The 19,941-nt window shown below is 44.0% G+C and overlaps 1 protein-coding gene and 1 long non-coding RNA gene across 6 annotated transcripts in view; one reads left to right on the forward strand and one right to left on the reverse strand.

The window, feature by feature from the left end:
- Positions 1-19,941, reverse strand: part of DPF3 (double PHD fingers 3) — a 286,943-nt gene that overhangs the window by 40,045 nt on the left and 226,957 nt on the right. For 2 of the 4 annotated variants that reach the window (XR_006699607.3, XR_010588540.2), the window contains one exon: positions 11,408-13,201. The exons of the other annotated variants lie outside the window; for them this stretch is intronic. The gene's annotated coding sequence lies outside the window, so the exon portion shown is untranslated. Of the gene's footprint in view, positions 1-11,407; positions 13,202-19,941 lie in introns of those variants that run through there. 4 annotated transcript variants of the gene reach the window in all.
- LOC123574596 (uncharacterized) lies at positions 1,556-5,046 on the forward strand. 2 transcript variants are annotated; one of them, XR_010588541.1, is made up of 4 exons: positions 1,556-1,855; positions 4,151-4,215; positions 4,313-4,362; positions 4,846-5,046. It is a non-coding gene; the product is annotated as an uncharacterized lncRNA (long non-coding RNA). The 2 variants fall into 2 exon arrangements; XR_006699608.2 differs by lacking the exon at positions 4,313-4,362 and having other exon boundaries at positions 1,570-1,855.

Here is a 19,941-nt window from a genome sequence, read left to right on the forward strand (position 1 = left end):
GTCTGACTCATCCCTGGGGGGCTATTAATTTATTATTACTATTGCTTCAACTTAATGAGGCGCTTCCTGTGTGCTAGGCACTTTGAACACACTTTCTTATTTACCTCTTAAAACAATCTGTAACTCAGGTATTATTGTCTCCATTTTATAGACAAAGAAGCTGAAGCTCAGAACAGCTAAGTAATTTACACAAGACAACCAAGCCAACTGCTGGCAGAGACGGGATGAAAACCCGTATCTTATTCCAACCAACATCCATGCAAGTAACCACTACACCGCTCGACCACAGGAAACAAACACTGGGAAAGACCCTCCCCCAGACACGGGAGGCCGAGGGGCTGATGAGCAGACTCCAGAGAGCACTAGGCTCTGACCATCTGGTGGCCTCCCATGCCAGAGGGCTGTGGCAATAGACACCTGCCCACCTGCTTTCCTCTCCACAACTCTCCCGCCCCATCCATGCTCCAGGCTGCCCTTGATGGAAACATGAGGACCCAGAGCGTGGCCTGGGGATGAGGGGGGACTGCTCATCCCAGCTGTGGTAGCTAATCTAAGATCTGGGATTAAAGGCACTCCCTGAATGACCTCAGGGCAAAACCAGGTCAAGGCCACTTCCAAACCCCGCCCCAACAGAGTTAAAGGCAAGGATCTGGAAAGGCTGGAAAGACAAAGAAGTTAATCAGCTCCCTGAAATGAAAGGGGAGAAACAGAGACTGGATAAAGGGATCAGCTGAAGAAGGGAGCCCCGCTAGGGAGAGAACACGCCACTCAGCTAGGAGTCCAGAGACTCGGGCCAGCACAGCCCTGGGGCCAGGAGATCTTGGCGATGGCTCTCTGCTGTCTGTTTCCTCCTCTGTCAGACAAGCTCTAAGGTCTCTTCTCTGCACCCAACAACTGAGGATAGGGCACCACCTGTGGCCAACACAGCCTCATCTGGAGTGGGTCCAGCTAATGCTATGATCAGTGGCTCTCTGTAGGTGCACACCCCATAGGTGCCCTGGATCCACACAGATGCCCGCTCTAATTCTAACCATGCTGCCTCTCCATCTGCCTCTTCAAAGTAAAAGGTGGATGGAGCTAGGGGATCAGAGGGAATCACAGGTATGGGTGAGCTAAGAGGACAAGGGAGGCATCTCCCTCCAAGACAGGATCAGCGTGTGTGGGTGGGAGGTATACAAAATGCCATCTCTCCTCCACAGACACCCGGGAATAGTGCCTGAAACTTCCACAACTGATGTTGCTCCAGTGGCTTAAAAATCACCCTTCCAAAAATCCCCAGTTAAAATGCCAACAACTTTCTTAAAGAGGATAGCACTATCGCAGGTTCCTCGCTTGATCAAGTCAGACACTGTCAGAACCAGAGTGAATCTTGGAGACCACCAAGGCCAACCCCTTCTTTAGACACAGAAGGAAACCAAGCCTCTAAGAGCTAAAGTGACTTGTTCAGGGTACAGGAAGACGTGGCGGCAGAGCTGGAACTGTAACCAGGTCTCCTAAGTCTTTCTGCAGCATGGCCCTGGCCCCTGAGGGAGGTGGCCCAGGATGGGGGCGGGCAGGGGGTCTGGAATCTTGGCGTCGTGCTCCGGGGCTGCTCCTTCTTCCTGTTCAGCCACCACAGCAAACAAGAGCCCCTGGGGCCTCAGCCAGCGACTGACCCCTCCCTGACCCTGCCTTCCGGAAGGATGAATGCACATCAGAAGCCAGGGCCAAAATATTCCTGGGCACTGTCTGCACTGCACCCAGCTCTCTTTTTCCCAGCCTCTTAGGAGGGAGAAGTTTCCAAAAGGGACAGCTCCAAAGGCTTTCACAGAAAGGGAGCCTCTCTAAGAAGTGCACCTGTGTTTGGGCAATGAAGGTAAGGCAGGAAGACAGGGGGGATGGAAGAAGAAAGTAATTTTTTAAATGTCACATTCTCACCAAAATGGCATCTGGGAACTTTCAAGACCATCTGACTAACACCAGGTTGCATTCGTTATTTACAAAGATGGAGACAGAATTTCCTTTGAAGCAGTACAACCAAACGATGTCTGTGGCCTTAAAATGGGGTAACAAGAGGCAAAGAAATCTGGGGAGAGGAAAAGCGTCCTGCCTGGGGCTGAGGGGTTTTTTGCTCCCCTCCTTACAGTCTCACAGCCAGCCACGTGGTAGGGTCCCACACAGCTGCCCAGCGTGAGGCAGGCTGGCCAGAGCAGCTGGCTCTTTGCAACCACCCAGCTTGCCCTTGCTGGGAAGCCCAGGCTCGTTTGCACACTGGCATAACCCCACGTCACTGACCAGCCAACGGCAACAGGACTCACAGCCAGGATGGGTTCTCCCTGGGGCTGGCACGACTCTGTTACACACATGCGCATTTTCCTGATCCTGGGCAAGTTACTTAAACTTTCTCAACCTCAGTTCTCCAGCTATAAAATGGGAACACCCCCTACTGCACAGGATTGTCACATATGGGACAATGAGGCTAGAGAACCTGGGGTAACCTGGAATTGACACTCAGTGAGCCTGGTTCCCTTTCTTTCAGAATAAAAGCCAGCACCACCTGCTCCAAAGGTAAAGCCCACGGGGAAAGTCTTTCACAGTGAGCCCTGAACAAGACAGAGGGCCCTTCCCCACAAAGCTCCCCGGGCTTGGAGAGGGGTGGTCCCCATGACTCACTGGTGGTGGTGGGCTGACTCATTTGGCCAAATGTCCTTCATTTCCCTCCTCCCATTTTGGGAGTCCTGGAGCACTCTTTCCCCAAATGAGGCTTGCAGCCAGAATGAGCTGTGATGAGCACAGCAGAGACCAGAAGGATGGTGCCGGCAGAGGGGAGTTGCAGGGGGGGAGGCGGCGGAAGCTGCAGAGAGTTTCCTGAAATTAAGGCAGGCAAAGCAGGGAGGCAAGGTCTCGCTCCCTGGGCCATTTAGCAGACAGAGACTTCCTTTAGAGCCCAACTTCTCAACCTCTGCTGGGCAAAATCAACTCAGAGGACTGCCTGCAATAGCCCTACTATGGCCCTCAGAGGCAGGCCTGGGGTATTTATTGCAGAGCACACCATGAAATTTCAAACCAGTATGTAGGTAACATGGGTGGCTGCATAAAACAGAACATTGCCCCACTGCACTGAATGCACAGTGAGCCCCAGAATGCAGGCTGCACCAGACCGACATAAGCATTACAATCTGAAGGCAGATGAACAGAGGGAGTTTGCAAGGGTTGGGTGAGACCACGCTGTACAAGGCCCAGGTGCTGTATACATGATGCAGGGGTGGGTAGGGTGGGAAGAGAGGTCAATGTGGAGGCTCACGTCCAATTGTTTTTCCTTTCCTCGGGAGGAGGATGCATATTTTTCTGTTGTGGGTTTCAATTCCATGCTGTCAAACAACCTCTTTAGTCCAGTGCTCTGCCACTTTCAGCCGGGCCTAAGCAAGACAATTGTCACTGAACATTATTGGGAGTAACATGCAATGGCACATGCACTAATGTGAACATCAGAAGGAACACCCGGAGTCTAGTCTGGCTCTATCGCTTCTGCATAGCTTTGGCCCGAGTCACTTAACCCTTCCGAGTTGGTCTACTCATCTGCTAAGTGGGACAATAACTTCTGACAAGGCTGCTAGGAAGATTACATTGAGAGTGCCCTGGTGATTATTCAGCATGTCAGGGAGGGCCTGCCACTCTGGGCCTTCATGGAGTAGATGGCTCAGATTCCCTGACTCACAGTGCACACTCCTCACACATGGCTGCACCTCTTTCGGCCTCAGGGGCCAGCGAGGAGCCTACTGACAAGGTGAGGTGAAGAGCGAAGAGAATCGGTGATGGAAATGGAAGCCAGCACTCAGGGCTGCAAGCTCAGCTCTTCTCAGGTCCTCCAAGAAGTAAATCAGCCGAGGGTTAGACCCCAAGGAGCTTCATGGCCAGCATCTCAGCCTGGTTTCCTGTCTTTTCCTTGCATCACATTCGGTGACCTATCAGTCTAGACAGAGAGTGCTTTTTCAGATAAACCCTTTTCCAACTTGTCTAGGAGAACAATCATAGATTTTGATCCCAAAGTTAAATTGGCCTCTCAGACACAAAGCTTTCTGGAGCCAGTCAGCCTCTCAGGATATCCCACACTCCTCCCAAATGCATCACCACTCAGCAGGTAGTGTCATCACAGTCTCTCTGGTTTCAGAATGATCACTGGTGGGAAATGCCCATGGAATTGACACTCAGCGCTTTGAAGATTTTAACAGTTGGGTAAGTATCACCCAGAAGACGGGAGAAACTGGGGTTATGTTACGACATCTACATCTACATCTAGAAGGAGTGCTGATCACTTCTTTTCCCCCACGAGGTCTAGGATCCTACAACCACGACAGGATCAGAAGTAACTGGTGGGGAAAGGTAACAAACCCAAACTCCTTAGCATGCCCATTTCAGCTGTCTTCACGTAGTCATCCTACACATCACATGCGTCCTGCTCAAGAGCTCGTGGCCGGCCTCCTCCTTCCTACTGTGCCCTAATGCCCTAGTGAATCAAGCCCCACCACAGTGTGGATGTTAGTAACATGCCTTTGACTCCCCCCGACAAGCCAGGATCCTTCTTCCACTCCATTCACACTCATCTCTGCTCGGGCTCCAAGCCTCCTGGGCCCATTCACACCTCTAAGCTTTTGCTCAGGTATTTCCCACTCTTGCTGTCAGTGGTCTGCCTTCTCTTTGTCTACCCCAACTCTGTGCCTCTTTCTATACTTCCCCCACTACCCGAACCTGCACTGGTCCCTTTCCTGAGCCTACCTGGCACTCTCATTTTGTACCAAGTTGGCACTTAATTATAAATGGTCTTGTCTTGAATAACATGCTAACCACCTGTTTCACTTCCTCCAGAACAGGAAAGGTATCTTACACAGTGGGGAAGGCTTTAGAGCCAGAAAAATCCTTGACCAGAAAAATCAGACTTCACCAGCGATCACTGCTGCCTTTGTCAACTCAACCTCCCTGAGCCTCAGTTTCCATCTCTGTAAAATAGGAATTGTAATCTTAATAAAGAGCTGTTATATGGCTTTAACAAGTTAATATCTATAAAAAGCCTAGACTCAGTAACTAATGCATAGAAAGTATCCCCCAAAAGGTTATTCTAGTTCCCCTTTGCTTGTCTTTTATGTCTTGCAGAACCTAGTGCATTATTGCAACATAAGACATTTGGTCAATGATTCATTTATCAGTAGTATAAAGCAAACCAGTAACTGGAGGGTCATTATACAAAGTAGCAGCACGCGGTCAAAACACATTGATCTATTTTTCAATTATGGACAAAAAGTTGAGATCTATGGAGAGTAAAACAATCTATTGTAACTAAAGAAGTTTTCAGGATTACAAACCGCCATTCTCTCTGTGCCCATCACTCAGCCAAGCAGAAGTTTCAGCACAAATGTTCATGCTGGCAATTCATACTTCATTCTTTCTTACACAAGTTATGTCCATCCCCAAACTCCGTTATATTTATGGTCCGCAGAAAGTTCACTTCACATGCTAAATGTGGTACAATCCTTGCTACTTCTTTAAATCAAACACAGAGCAAAATTTTTCTGAAGGAGTTCTTTTCAAAATTATTTAGAAAGAATGCCGATCCCTTCTTTTCCCAAGCAGAATTTTTGTCATTTATCTATATATGTAACGTATATAAATATAATTGTATATATAAGTAAATTCATCTTCTAATAAGACCTTTCCTGCCCAGATTGGAGAGAACATAGTAGACAACCATAAATATTAGTGAGGTCATTCAACCAAAATCATGCTGAGAATAATATTCAAGTCCTATGAGCAATTATGAAATCCATGCACCAAGGATGATGTTGGATGTGGTGGTGTCCAATGAGATGAAAACTGGAGTGGAATTCAAATGGAGTTTCAGCAGAACCATTTTCACCTGGTGGCCTTTTGGCCTTACTGTCCTTACAGTGTCTTCTCGCTGTTTCTTTTTCATATACTTGGCATTTCTCCGCAGGAAAATGTCTCTTGCCACTGCATTCACTTTTCAGCTGGTGGCTCATGCCACCAAAACAATGGAAGTCAACAAAAGGCTTGAGACATTGCTTCAGTATGAATAGAAACAAGCCTAGAAATGTAATTTTAGTTAGTGACCATAACACATATCTGTGAAACTAAGCTTCTCCACGTCTCCCCACTCCCTGGTGGTGAGTTAGGCACCAACTCTTCCAGGTCATCCAGCTATAATGCAAAACATTGCAGAGCTAGATGGGGACCCCAAGAGGCCATCTAGCCCATGCCCCCAACTCTATGCAAGAGAGACGCTTGGCTCTCAGTGAGTTCCCTATCAGCCTCAACAGTCTAAAATGCTTCGTGTCAAAAGAACTGCTTGTCTATTTGTTTTAGGCACCAGGGCGTTTCTCCTGTGCCCCCTGGAGACCAAATGTAACTGGTCAGTGCCTGTATCTCAGTGATACACATAATAACAGCTATTAAGTGACCCCTAATTCTTTTCCCCAAGTTAAACAACCCCAAATCCACAAACCTTTCCTTAAAGGGCTTATTATTCATCCTGTTAAATTCATATTGTTAATACGCTTTTCTGCACGTTTTGGATTTTCCACAGTCTTTTTCAGCTAATTCAAACACAGTGGTGTCAAATGTTAAACAGAGCTGGAGCATTGCTTACCAGACCTTCCACATCATCCCCAGTTTAACACAGCCTGGTTATCGTGCTTTATTAAAAATAAACAACACAATACTCCTCCAGCTTGTGTTCCACTACGACTTCTAGATCTATCTCAGCTATAATTGTGCCTTGCCAGGTGATGGCCAACAATAAAATCAACATAATCCGGTCAAGCAGTTTAATGCTAAACCATTCATGACCACTGTTATCACCTCTCAAAACAGTAGTTCCTCGTCTGGTGCAAAGAAAGATCAGGTAACCAAAAGATGTGTGTTGTTCACACCATGTTTAGTAATATACAAAGCATAGCATTTTCTAACTTTTAGTCTGAAGACTCTTTCTCCTCCTGGTCTACGCCTGAAAACTGACTTCTGGGTGACTTCATATGTGATCACAGAGTACAGCCTGGAGAAAATGAAGCAGATATTTAACATGCTTATCCCAAACACTGCCCGTTTTCAGGAAACTTAGAGGTAACTGGCGGAACTTAGCAATAAACCCCACTGAAAGCTATCCTGAGGTCTGAAAGTCACTGGCCCTCTCAGCACAGTGGAGTATCCACTAAGAATGGCTAAAGAGCATCTCTTCCATAAACTTAGCTTGACTACTACCACCTATCGTGACTAGCTCATCGACCACCCTTAAGGACCATTCCATGTGCAACTAGTAAGAAGGTTTCAATTCAGTAGGAGGTCTGATATCAGTAATCTTCACCATCCAACGAAGAACATGTTATCTTATTGGCTGTTTTGGAAGGTGAAGTAAGAAGTTGGGAAAATGTGATTCTGAATATGAAGAATCTGAGTACTTAGGAAGAAATATATCTCAGCGACATCCTCAACATCCCATAATTAACCACTTTAAGGAGCCACAGCCATTAAAAAATCTGTGCTCACCACAAAGAGACCATTGCTCTAACGGCAACAACTCCACATCCCCCAACTTGGTCCCCGCTCAATGTCCCCTATCATTTGTCTCCTACAGATGAAACTCTATCGTCTATGTTCACTTAACTCATAAGACCCAAGTTGCTAGAGATGAATGATCTTAGTCATGATGTCCATAACAGAGAGTCACTGTTATGCACGGCTGGATTATTCATAGACACTTCTGGTAAACATTGCACTACTGCAGTTTGGACTCTGTACCAAAACTAGAAAAACTAGTAGAGAGCTTTCCAAATCTGTGGTGAGATTTTTCTGGCTGTGAAACATTTTTTGCATTTGGCCATGAAACAGCTTACAGTACTAATCATGAAATGCATCCGTAGCCTTTCACCTGGTAATGTGAAATTCTCTTTCCTTAGTCCTGAAGCCTAGAAAATGCCCCCTTACCCCCACCACCCCCAACTGAGCAGTGCAATACTCTCTATTTCTAAATTAGGGATCAGCAAGCTATGTCTCGTGGGCCAAATCTGACCAACTGCTTATTTTTGTAAATAAAGTTTTATTGGAATGCAGCCACACCCATTCCTGTACGTATCCTCTACAGCTGTTTTCATGCTTCACCCAGAGCTGAGTAGTTGTGACAGATGTCTGCCTTACAAAGCCTTAAATACTTACTATCTGGTGTGTTACAGGAGAAATTTGCTGATCCCCATTATAAATGACAAGGCAAATAAACTGCTTATTCACAATAACCTCCTCTCCAACCCAACAAAAGAAAACAAAACCAGAAAACAACCGTGACCCCAGCGAGTAGTGTTTGCATACTGAAAAGCCAGCCTAACTCTTACAAAGTATACTCTGAAATAAGATGCATATAAAACATAAAATACTATTTGATGGCACACTAGGGTGACTGTAGTCAGTGGTAGCTTAATTGTATATTTTAAAATAACGTAAAGAGTGTAATCAGATTGTTCATAACTTAAGGGATAAATGCTTGAGGGGCTGGATACCCCATCCTCCATGAGTGCTTATGTTCACATCGCATGACTGTATTGAAACATCTCATGTACCCCGTAAATATCTACATTAACTATGTACCCACAAAAATTTTAATTAAAAAATTTGTAAAAAATCTATATATAAAATACTTCAAAATTAATTTAAATTAAAATTCTGGAAGGATTTTTTTTTAATGAAAGGAAGTTCTGAAATTGCTGATTTAGGGATATAATAAAACTCAAATATGGTTCTAGTTACCTGGAGTGATTTGAGTTTCTTAGAAAAGAAGGGTAAAAGGAAAGTGATGTAATAGACAAGTGGTCATCAATAAGAATAAACTGAATTTTTAAAAAATCTCTAAACTGTACAACTCTATCCAGAGTTCTAAAGAGAAGGTCTTCCATGGACATGCAGAGGAAAAGGAAACGGATGGGGGAATGTTTTCTGGTGGAACCATACCCTAAATCACCCCTAACATGTGCTGAATAATGACCTAACTCCATCCAGAGACCGACCGAGGAACCTGAATAATGACCTAACTCCATCCAGGGACCGACCCATTCCCACCACATAACAATCCTAAGTCAGGATACTGCTAGAGGCAGCCATAGATTCAGACAAAGATCCACTGTTATCAGAATCTGGACAAGGTATTCCAACCTCAACTTCCACCTTACCCAGACTGGAAGCCCTTGGGAAAAGCTGCCCCAAAGCCATCTAAGTGTGCCTGGTAGGCACATGGTCATGTTCAGTTAGGGCACTCAAAGCTGATCTTCAGTTTTCATTTATCACCAACACTGAAAAATGGGGAGATCTCCTCAAAATGTTTCAATTGTGACCTCCCTTGAAAAACCAGAAGAGCTGGGAACCCTGGGCCCACCTCCTGCAGGCTGCATCCCCTGAGTTGAGTCGCAGCTGCCCCATTGGAAGCACAGGTGTTTCCCGGCTCGAGACACTCCCTACCACTCCTGTTGTCTCCCTGTGACCTGAGACTGAGCCTCAAGGGCTGTTCCACATCTCTCTGGCATTGTCATTTTTGTCACACCTACCCTGCTTTGCTCACCAAAGATACCTGCTCTGTCGGCATCTGATTTTCAACCCCAGAGCTAACCATCTGTGGTAACTACATGTTTCCAAGTGGATGAGGAACATGATTTCTTTCTCTCTTTTTCATTCTCTGGTCCATGTGTGTACTTTTGCCCTCCCTCTTGGTCAGTGACCATCTATAGACAGAAAGCACATCATTTTTGGCCAACAACCCATTATCAGACACTTGAAAAAGTCAGTCCCTGTCCTCATGGCCCACCATTATGGACATTTGATCATCCTGGATCTCCTCTATCCTTAGTTATTTACATTGAGAGTACAACTTCATGCCAGACCTCTCATCCCTGTAAGCAGCCCAAAGATATTATCTGCAAAAAAGTCTGAGTCATGAGGAAAGACACACTCTAGGTAGGAAGCACTGGCCCCTCAATCAAGGTCCTCTTTTCTAGGGAGTAAATTAGAGGGTGCAATCGCTTGCCATGAAAGAAGATATTTGATCCCTTAGGTGACTTCTGAATTGAACCTAATGTCTCAAATTTTGAGTCACTTATAGGAAGTGGGTGGTGTGTAATAAATATGTGAAACTTCATTTTTACTTCATGTTCATCAAAAGATACATGGATAAGCTAAATGTGGTTTATACATACAATGAAATACTATTTAGCCTTCAAAAGTAAGGAACGTTTGACATATCTACGTAAATGATCCTTGAAGATATTACACTAAATGAAATAAGTCCGTGACAAAAGGACAAATGCTGTATGATTCCATTTACACGAGGTACTTAGAGGAGTCAACTTCAGAGGGACAGAAAGTAGAATGGTGGGTGTCAGGAGCTGCAGAGGAGGGAATGGGGAGTATGTGTTTAAAGGGTACAGAGTTTCTGTTAGAGAAGATGAAAAAATCCTAGAGATGGATGGTGGTGATGGTTGCACAACAATGTAAACGTACTTAATGCCACAGAACTGTATCTTAAAAGTGGTTAGAAAGGCAAATTTTATGTAATGCATATTTCATCACAATAAAAAGGAAAAAAAAACCCTAAGGAGGGCACCATATTGATGTGGGGCTTTCTTTTTACTGCTAGGAAAACTTACAAAGTCCATAATGCGAGTCATAACGTGATACTCAGTCTAAAGAAAGATGGAGTACACTAGCAGCAGCATTACAGTGTCGTGTTCATCTCCACTTGGCCCCACTGGGGGCCAGCAATGCTCAAAGGTCAAGACCTGGCCTGACATGCTCACCTGGTTCTGTCTGACTTAGAGGACCCATCAGATAAGAGGGCCCATCTTCACACACAAGGAAAGCCTACCCCAGGGGTTCCAGCTTACAGCTGCACCAACCGGCAGCTTGGGAGGCTACACAAACAGCACCTTTCAGGCGATGAAAACCTTAACCTCCCACCTATTCTAAGCACACACTAAATCTTGCATTTTTGTGCAAAACTTCTATTCTTGGCACAGGTGTGACAGCAACCTTAGATAGGTATACTAAGTCGGTTCACATAATCAGGCTTTCAATCAATCCATTTTGGCTATGGAGAGGGTGATGATGGTGATGGGGGAGTGGGTGACAGCAACCCTGGGCTCAGAGAACGAACACTGGCACCAACCCTGGGCATTGTTCGCTTTCCAGGCCACCATCTGTCAGCCAAGCCAGTGGCAACTGCTGTTCTAGACCATGCGTGTAAATAAAACAACAAGGTTCAACAAAACTTGGCATGCAAGTAGGAAGAATTATCTCAGGAGTCCCTGCCGCATGACGGTGTGAAAGTGAACTCACGCAGGATGAGCTTGGTTGGTCAAGCAAATTTTACAGAGATGCTATAGAAGCATTGGAAACAGATTTTATTTAACAGAAACTTACACACACTTGGTACAAACCCTACATTATGCAAACCTTTATCACAATTCTACACAAGTTGTCACTTGTGGGAGTTGGTTGGAAAGCAGATTATTATGATAATTATTAGCATTTTGACAAGGGACATTTTCTACCAGAAAACGTCACAGAAAAGGGCCACAAAATGATACAGACACTCTCGGTGATCCCCTCCACCAACAGGACTGGCTTTGAACGGGAAACCTGAAAGAACTGGCAGGAAGTCCGTGCCCACCTGCCCTGCCCTTTCAGAGGCCGAAGAGATTCTCAGGCTCAGAACCATTTCAGTAACACTGTGACTCAAGGACCTCTGCTGACCAGAATACTCAGCCTTAGACTGTTCGTGTGTTATTGTGACTCTACTTACAAGGGAGGGAGATCCAAGAGCATGGCTGTGTGAAAGCCCAGTGCAGTGGGGAGCCTGCAGGTAGAACCCAGTGGTTCAGCCAGTCAGCCCTGCACCTTTGCTGGGCCCCAGACACAACGCCGAGATACATCCCACCGGCCAAAATGCCCACTTCCGCTAGCTCGGCCAGAAAGGGCCATGTCAGAACACTCGCCTTCTTCCTTGGCCCCAACCAGCAACAGAATTGAGGTTCTCATCCTTCAGGTCGACCTTCCTAGCCCTTAGGGACAGCTCTGGAAGCTCAGGCCCCAGAAGCCAGCTCAGCAAATGGTTCCCTTTGCTCATCTCTTCTAGGAGTTGTTAGGTGACTGAACTAATATCATCTCAGCTGATGCTTTTATTTTTGCTTTTTTTTTTTTTTTTTTTTTTGCTGCATTATTTTAAACAAAGCTCTCTGTGTTCGAATCTTTTGAACTTGAGGGGATATATTCCATCACTAGATGGAAGTCCTTTCCGAGCTAGACCTCATCAGACATGATAACCAGGAGGCAGGCTGCTTCTGACATTCAGATAAAAGGGGCTTGCCTGGGGTGAGGGGGCAGTGAGGGTAGGGAAAACTGCTGATTTGTGGCTAAGTTATTTCAGTCAAGTCTTAACACACAATCATGTAACATCACCAACACTTTCAATAGACTTTTGAAGGAGGAAAAAAAAAAAAAAACACTGATCACTCCTCACTTACCACATCCAACTCGCAGAAATAAAAATACCTAAAGCACATACATGAATGGCTTTTTTAAAAGCCTGAGAGAGCAGAGTTGATCTTTATTTTCTTATTAAAAATGTGGGGTGTTTTTCTTTAGAGTTAATATGCAGTCTTTTATTTTACATTAAGTACTCATGATTTCACGTCTTCACAAAATTGCGTTTAACTTTTGAAGTAGGAGGTACTTTAAACAAAAATACTGTGCAATGTCAGCACTTTTTTCCTTTTAAATATTGAAATAAATAAAATAGTTAACTCTTTTTTTCCATCAGTTTGTTTGTGTTCAGTTATTTCTACTGTAGAGCAATTCCAGGCTGACCTGGGTACTTTCTCACAGACAATCAAAGAAAATATAATGAAGAATTTTAAAAAGAAAAAAAAAATCTTCTTATTGCACAAACTGAGGCCATTCCCGAGGCTTCTGTGGGCTGAGCTGAGTTGCGCTGCAGGATTTTCCACTCCTGTGCTGGCTCCTGTGTTGTCTGAAACACACGCACAGGAGGGGGCTGGGTAAGGGAAGAGGAAGAAGAGGAGGAGGAGGAGGAGGTGCCAATCATCCTGGCTTCTTTTCACCTTCTTCGGAAATGGCTTGCTTGAAGGATGTTGGAGTCCCCAGGTCATAGTGTTGACTGCAGAGGGAAAGGCAATGAAAGATAAAACAAAAACAACAGCATGGAACAACTACCTAAAACAGAAAGATTAAAATTAAGGGGTGACAGAAATGAAATGAATTTAAAAAAAAAAAAACAGAAGAAGAAAGAAAGAAAACCACCAACTAATTGCCAAGTTAATGAGGCTAGGCCAGGTGCAACAAAAATCGGGGTAGTGTGTCCAGCGCCTTGAACTTCAGCAGCACAAGATCAGCCAGGAATGAGGCAGGTCAGTTGCTACTGGGCAAGAGGCAGAGAGAACACAGCTGGATTTTCCATTCCCAGGTGGTGTAGCAGGCAGAACTGGGTATTAGAAAAAAAAAAAAATTCCCTTCCACTTGGAAACCAAACAAACTGAATCTTTTCACAGTTAAAACACCCCAGAAAGGACCTTTATGATATCATCTCTCTCCCTGTTATCCAAGTAGAAATGAATAGTTCTATGGTATAGAACCAATGCAGCCACAGAAAACCCCATCAGATGCCTCATTTGGCCTAAGCCCAAAAGGACACTGCTTCCTTCACAAGCACACACGCTCAGCTCCAACCCTGCCCCAAGTGATTCAAGTGTGTCAGAATTACTCGGAGAGAGACCCCAACCAAGAGACCTGTTCCAGTCCTCCACTAGCCCAGTGATCTCTTTGTCAGCCTTGGAACCTGGTGGTGGTTCACACAGGGTGGGCCCTTTTGCCTGCATAGCCACGCATAGCTTTTGCTTCTAGCTGAAATGAAATCTGTCATTTTGGTCTTTGGAACGGAGTAGTTGACACAAAGGAGTGAGCAATAAAACCAAGTACTATCACATTTCACCCCGGAAGCAGTTTCTGAAGGCAGAGATGGGTATCCCAACAGTGACCAGATCACATTAAGCTGAGCCATGAGGGAGGGTGGAGAGGGAGAATGGGCCTAAATGGAAAATGCCCAAGCCAGCAGGGAAGAAAGTTCAAAAGCAAATAAGCAGCTCAGCCTCTTCCAAGTTGAAAGGTCTCTCCCCTGTCCCATCTCTCTTGGTACCCAAGGTATCACTCAATGGCCAGGTGCACAGGCCGGGATTAGATGCTCTTCCAAAGCTGAGACTCCCTCCATCCAACTTTCCTCCTTGACCAAGTCCTCCCTCCACACCTGTTCCTGTTCTCTGCATCTACCGCATCCCACCCCACTGTCTCCCTTTCTGATCTGCTTTGCTGGTGCACCCCACCCCCATTTCCCTCATGCTCTTTGCTGTTACCACCTGCCTCCAGCTCCTTCCCTTAAGTGATGAAAGCCAGGTGACCTTCCCTGGGACCTCCCACAAAACGCCTGCCGATTGTTCTCTCTGTGGGCATCTGTCATCATTTCACTCCCTGCCAGGAGTCTTTCTGTCCCTCTCCCATTGCCCTGACCCCTCTGGTCAGATGTTACCTGCCACTCTGTAGTGAGTCTATCTCATAAGCTTACCCCACGCCCTTTCAGTTTCCTCAGGTTTCTACCCCTGACCTCCCAACACACACATGCATGTATTTTTCTTTGCCCCACTTAAGCCACCTAGAAAATCATGGGTGAGTTCCCAACTTGGCACTCCTAACTTCCATTTTCTCTTTTGTTTCCTCTGGTTAGGTCAACCATAGGCCATAAAAATGGAACAATGTGCAGCTGTGTTAGTCTCCTGCTCTCAATCCCCTGCAAGAAGGCATAGTTTTCCATCCCTCCACACATGGTCAACCCCTCCCCACCCCTATCCTGACATCCCCCTTGAATAGATGACCACCACCACCTCACCACCTCCCACCTACCCCCTCTGACTTAACCACCGGATGCTGTGTCCAGAGACTTCTCCAATCTTTCTGTCAACAATACTTATTAAGCATCCACTAGGTATAGAGTGAGATTTGGTAAGACTTCCACTAATTAGCTCAGAAACTGCTCAGTTCTTAATTTATTTCAACAAATAATTATGGCACATTGGTGTCAGGCACTGTCTGGAGGACATGAGTGATATCACCTTTGCCCTCAAGGAACACGCCATCTGTTTGAGAAGGACTGCAAGCAAACATGATGTGTTGTGATAAGCACAGGAGCAGCAGGAACAAAATACTACGGAATGGTACTTAGGCGGGTTTTCAAATGGTGATTTTTGCCATTTTACATGGGTTAGGTTGTGATTCCCAGCTTTGCTTTTTGTTTGAATATTATCTCCATTTTCTCACAATAGACATTCTTGCCTACAGATTCAACAGCAATAGTAAGTCTGGCGTTCTTTGTTGATCTAGATGGCTTCCTCCAAGAAAATCTTCTTGTCTACTGAGATCCATGGCAAAAATAATCACATACTACCCCATGACAGCTCTTACAGGATTTTAACTATTTGTGAATTTCTAGTCTGATCCACTAGGTCACAAAATAAATCCGATGGCCAATAAATTCATTGCCCCATGTTTAATTGTATCCTATCCTTCGCAGTGCTGATCAGTCACATACATACTGCTATTACTCAGTCCCTAGTTACCAAATGAACCAAGGTATATCTGAATGAAAATGTTATCGTCCAAGGTCTGTAAACAGACTAGCCTGAAATCTCAGCTGAAAGGCCAAATGTCTGAGTCACCAGTAACGGGGTAAATCAATCGCATACCTCCTGATGTAACACACTGAGAAGGATACAACATCATTTCTACAGTATTCTAGCCAAAATGCACAACTTCAGTTTAGTCATTAGAAAAACAGCATCCAAGCCTGAACTGAATGGCTTTCTGCAAAATGACTAGCCAGTATCGAAGTTGTGAAAAACAAGATTGTGGTACTAACTAGTCCAGATTAAAGGACTTGTAAGAAGACATGGCAACCTTTGATCCCAGACTGGATCCTGGACCAGAAAAAGGACACAAGTGAGACAACTGGCAGAATTTGAATAAAGTCTGTAGGTTGCAGTATTGCATCGATGTTAATGTCCTGATTGTGGTCATTGTTCTGTGGTTATTAGAAGAATCTGGGTGAAGGACATATGGGAATTCTTGGTATAATCTTTGTAAGTTTTTTGTAAGTGTAAAATTATTTCAGAAGTAAATTTTTTAAAAAGCCATAGTTATAGGTTGAGTTCCAGTAGTTAGATACTTTGAAAACCTAATTGCCAATGTTTTTTATCTAATAATTCAGTTCTGACAGGAATCTTACATCACTCTCATTTATTTTGTAAACCAATCATGCAGAATGGCTTTTCCTATATTGTTATCTTGAATAGATGATCAGAAATCACTTTTATTAAACACCACGATATTATGTAATTCAATGTTTTTGTGTTAGAAGCAATTGGGTTTGTGACCGGGGCCCAAAATGTTCACCCCCTGCCACCATCACCCCTGCTACCGCTGGCATCACAAAAACAGTGGCCATTTAGGAAGCTCAACTTTGGTTCTCCCGCAAAGTTCATGAGGACTTAGATATTGCTACCTCTCAGAAAGATTCTAATGTGTCATCATTTCATTTAGGGTCTGTGTTGTTTCGGTCTTTTCCTTTTACAGCATCAAATACCTCCTTATCATCCAATAAGTTCTTGAATAAAAGACCTATATGCACTTTATTGATTTCACTCAAGAAATCTTCCAAAGATGATCTTTGGGGAAGTCAGTATAGACTGAGGAAAGATTATTAGAAGATCCCTACATCATTGACTGAGCCTGGAACTTTAGACAAGTCATCAAACAGGATCAACACTCAGTTTCCTCATCAGTAAAAGAGGAATAAATAACATCTACCCTACCTCATAGAGTTAAGCATCATCATGAAATAATATGAGCTACATATTTTAATAGGGAAAGAAATGTCCATTTCCTCTCTAAGAAACGGAGGCAGAGATCCCTGTCAACAAATTCACACAGGGAGCTGAGCCCAGAGCCCAGAACTTGTCATCCCCACTCTAGGCTTCCACACACCAGATCAAAGACACCTCACCCTGAAAATACACAACACAAGTCACTTCTCCTCCAAAGGCTGAGCAAAATCCCCAGAGGAAAAAATTCCTAACAGATGAGTCTGCTCCAATTTTAAGTACATGTTCAGGATCATATTCATCAGATGTAACAGGAAGCATATTGGGATAAAATTAATTAATTTTATTCCACCATGAAGTGAGAACCCCCAAACACCCTTTAGTTCTCTCCCTGAGTAATGATCTTGCATTCCCTCCAGTGCTGTAGAAAGCAGTATCAGTCTGCAGCCCATCAGGTGCACAGAGAGATGCAGAGTAAGCAGGAACCCTTAAAGGGATGCTGTTGATGTGAACATCACATTTTTTAAATAAATTCTTCTCTCTAAAATACCAGTAGCAAATTGGATTACTGTCTTTACAGTACCTTTAAAAAATTAAATGCATATTTCTAATTCCCAGGATTATAGTGATTATAGTGTCTGATCTTTACATAGCCTCTCGGTAACAGAAATAAAGGATTCGATTGTTCTAGGTAGGGAAAAAAATCAGCTAGACCATAACAATTGTCACCTTTACATCAATAGTCCTCCTCCCCAGGGGATTAAAATGTTGTAACGAATTTAGAAAGTTCTATATCTTTGGTTCCCCTCTCTTTGACCTGGGACTCAGAAAACTCGGGGTGGTACTTTACTGAGCTGAGGGCTAAGGAAGCTGGTCAGATCGTTTTCATCTTGAAGACTCTAATTTCTTGTGTATTTTAAATTTTGAGTAGTGATACTTATTTAACAAAAGCAACAACAGAAAGGTGTGTTGACTGTTCACACAGCTCCTACAGTTCCTGAGATCACAAAAAAAGGTGATCTCTTTGTACATTGTCTAGAAATGATTAAGAAGTTAAGTTATCTACAAGATTCCGCAGAGAATCTGAATCAGAATTCTCTTTTACAGGATCTAATTGCTTACTCTTCAGTTGTTGAAATTTCTTTTAATGGCATTACCTTTTAAAAGCTATATTCATTACAAATAACCTTTTCTTCCACTGGAATTGAGAAACAGCAAAGTATGTATATATGCCTGCATATATATTCCTTAATTATAGACTATGCAAGGGGCAGTGCAGGCAATGATAGAGTATAGGCTCTACAATCAGGTTGCCAGGGATCAAAACCTGGCTCCTTCCTAGCTGTACATTTCTTAACCTTATTACTAACCTCAGTTTCTGCAAACTGGGGATTAATATAAACACCTATCTCATGGAAGTAGTCATGAGGATTAAGTGAAATATTCCAAGGAAAGCACCCAGAACAATGCCTCACACATAAATGTTGATGACTGCTATCTAGAGAAAGGGAGATAAAGATATCACATCCACCACTAAAGTGGTTGGAAGCCCAGGACAGCCAGCTTCCTCCTCCAACACCTTCTCTCTCAGAGCTTCCTTCCTTTGCCTTAAAACATTTCCCTCCAACACGATGCCCATTCCACTCCCTCAAACTTAACTCACTTAACCTCTCTGGGTCAACTTTTCTCAACTGAAAAGTGAAAGATTTGAACTTGATCATTTTAGAAGTCCCTTCCAGTTTTTAAGGGTAGAAATCCTGAGTCTGTTCAAAGACACTATAAGCAAGGTGAGACAAGATGCTCCAGCAATGCTAAGAAACCTTACTATGCTTCTATCACCGCAAGTAAGAAAGGTGAGGATATCTACTACCTCCAAGAAGAGAAACTGAAGATCAAAGATCAAGCTATACTATTAAATATAAAATAGACAAGCAATACCCATTCTCAAATAAACATTCTCCTGGGGGTTTGCCTTGTTAGTTCTAAACAGTTAGTTTCTCTGTTAGACTCCAAGCTAGACTCTGAAATTAGGTAGCCTTTTATAATTTGCTTTAAATATATGGATTTAAAAAAAAAAAAAAACACCTCAAGTGTAAAGGCAAATTGTCACTGAGAATTCTGGATCTATGAGCAACTAGACAGAATTCAAATGAGTGTATATTGGTTGAACATATATTTATTAACATAGAAGCTCACATTTTATCAATGAAAGCAAGTTGTAATCCCATGAATCCAATATCTGAGTCAAAGGTACAGAGTAAAGAGGTGGAAAATGATAGCAAGTGTAGGTTGTACCCCCTTAGCAGAAAGCTACTGGAACAAACTCTATTGTCTGATTGACACGTGTGAGCCTGCAGAATATGACAACGTTGGAGGTTTATTCCATATTTCCTAGGAACAGGCCACATATAGATTAGACAGAACATCCCAAAAGTGGGTGGGATTGTTACTTTCATGCCCTCAAAACTGAGAATAAACACGCAAGTGATCACATACACATCTCAAGCATGAGAAAAGTGGAAGCTCTTTCTGTCTCAGGCTACCAGGAAAACACAAAGGGTTCATTTCTGGGTTTCTTTGCTTGTCCTTGTGTTTTAGGTTGGTTTGTTATTTTAATGAGTGGTCTAATTCACGAGGATCTGCAGGGGCTGGACTGTCAAAGTAGATCTTCCCAGAGACACTGATAAGCAGTCTGTTAACCAGGCAGCTACTTGGGTCCCTCAACCCATGTCAAATGGTTCTGCTTGTGTTTCTGGAACCGTGCACTCCTGGAGGCCAGAGACCCTGGCCAACCTTAAAGGGAGTGCGGAATCTTCCAAACAGCCAAGTTGAGTTTTGTGCCTAATCAGGGATCTTCTTTAATTTGGACTCATCCCCTTGGTTGTGAAATTGGTACCCAGAGTGAGTAAGAAATACTACCTAGACATGCAGTGTTCTGTGGCCACACCTCCTTATTTCTAACCAAATCCAGCAG

Source organism: Macaca fascicularis, chromosome 7 (assembly GCF_037993035.2).
Source record: "Macaca fascicularis isolate 582-1 chromosome 7, T2T-MFA8v1.1".
Classification (NCBI taxonomy): Eukaryota; Metazoa; Chordata; class Mammalia; order Primates; family Cercopithecidae; genus Macaca; species Macaca fascicularis.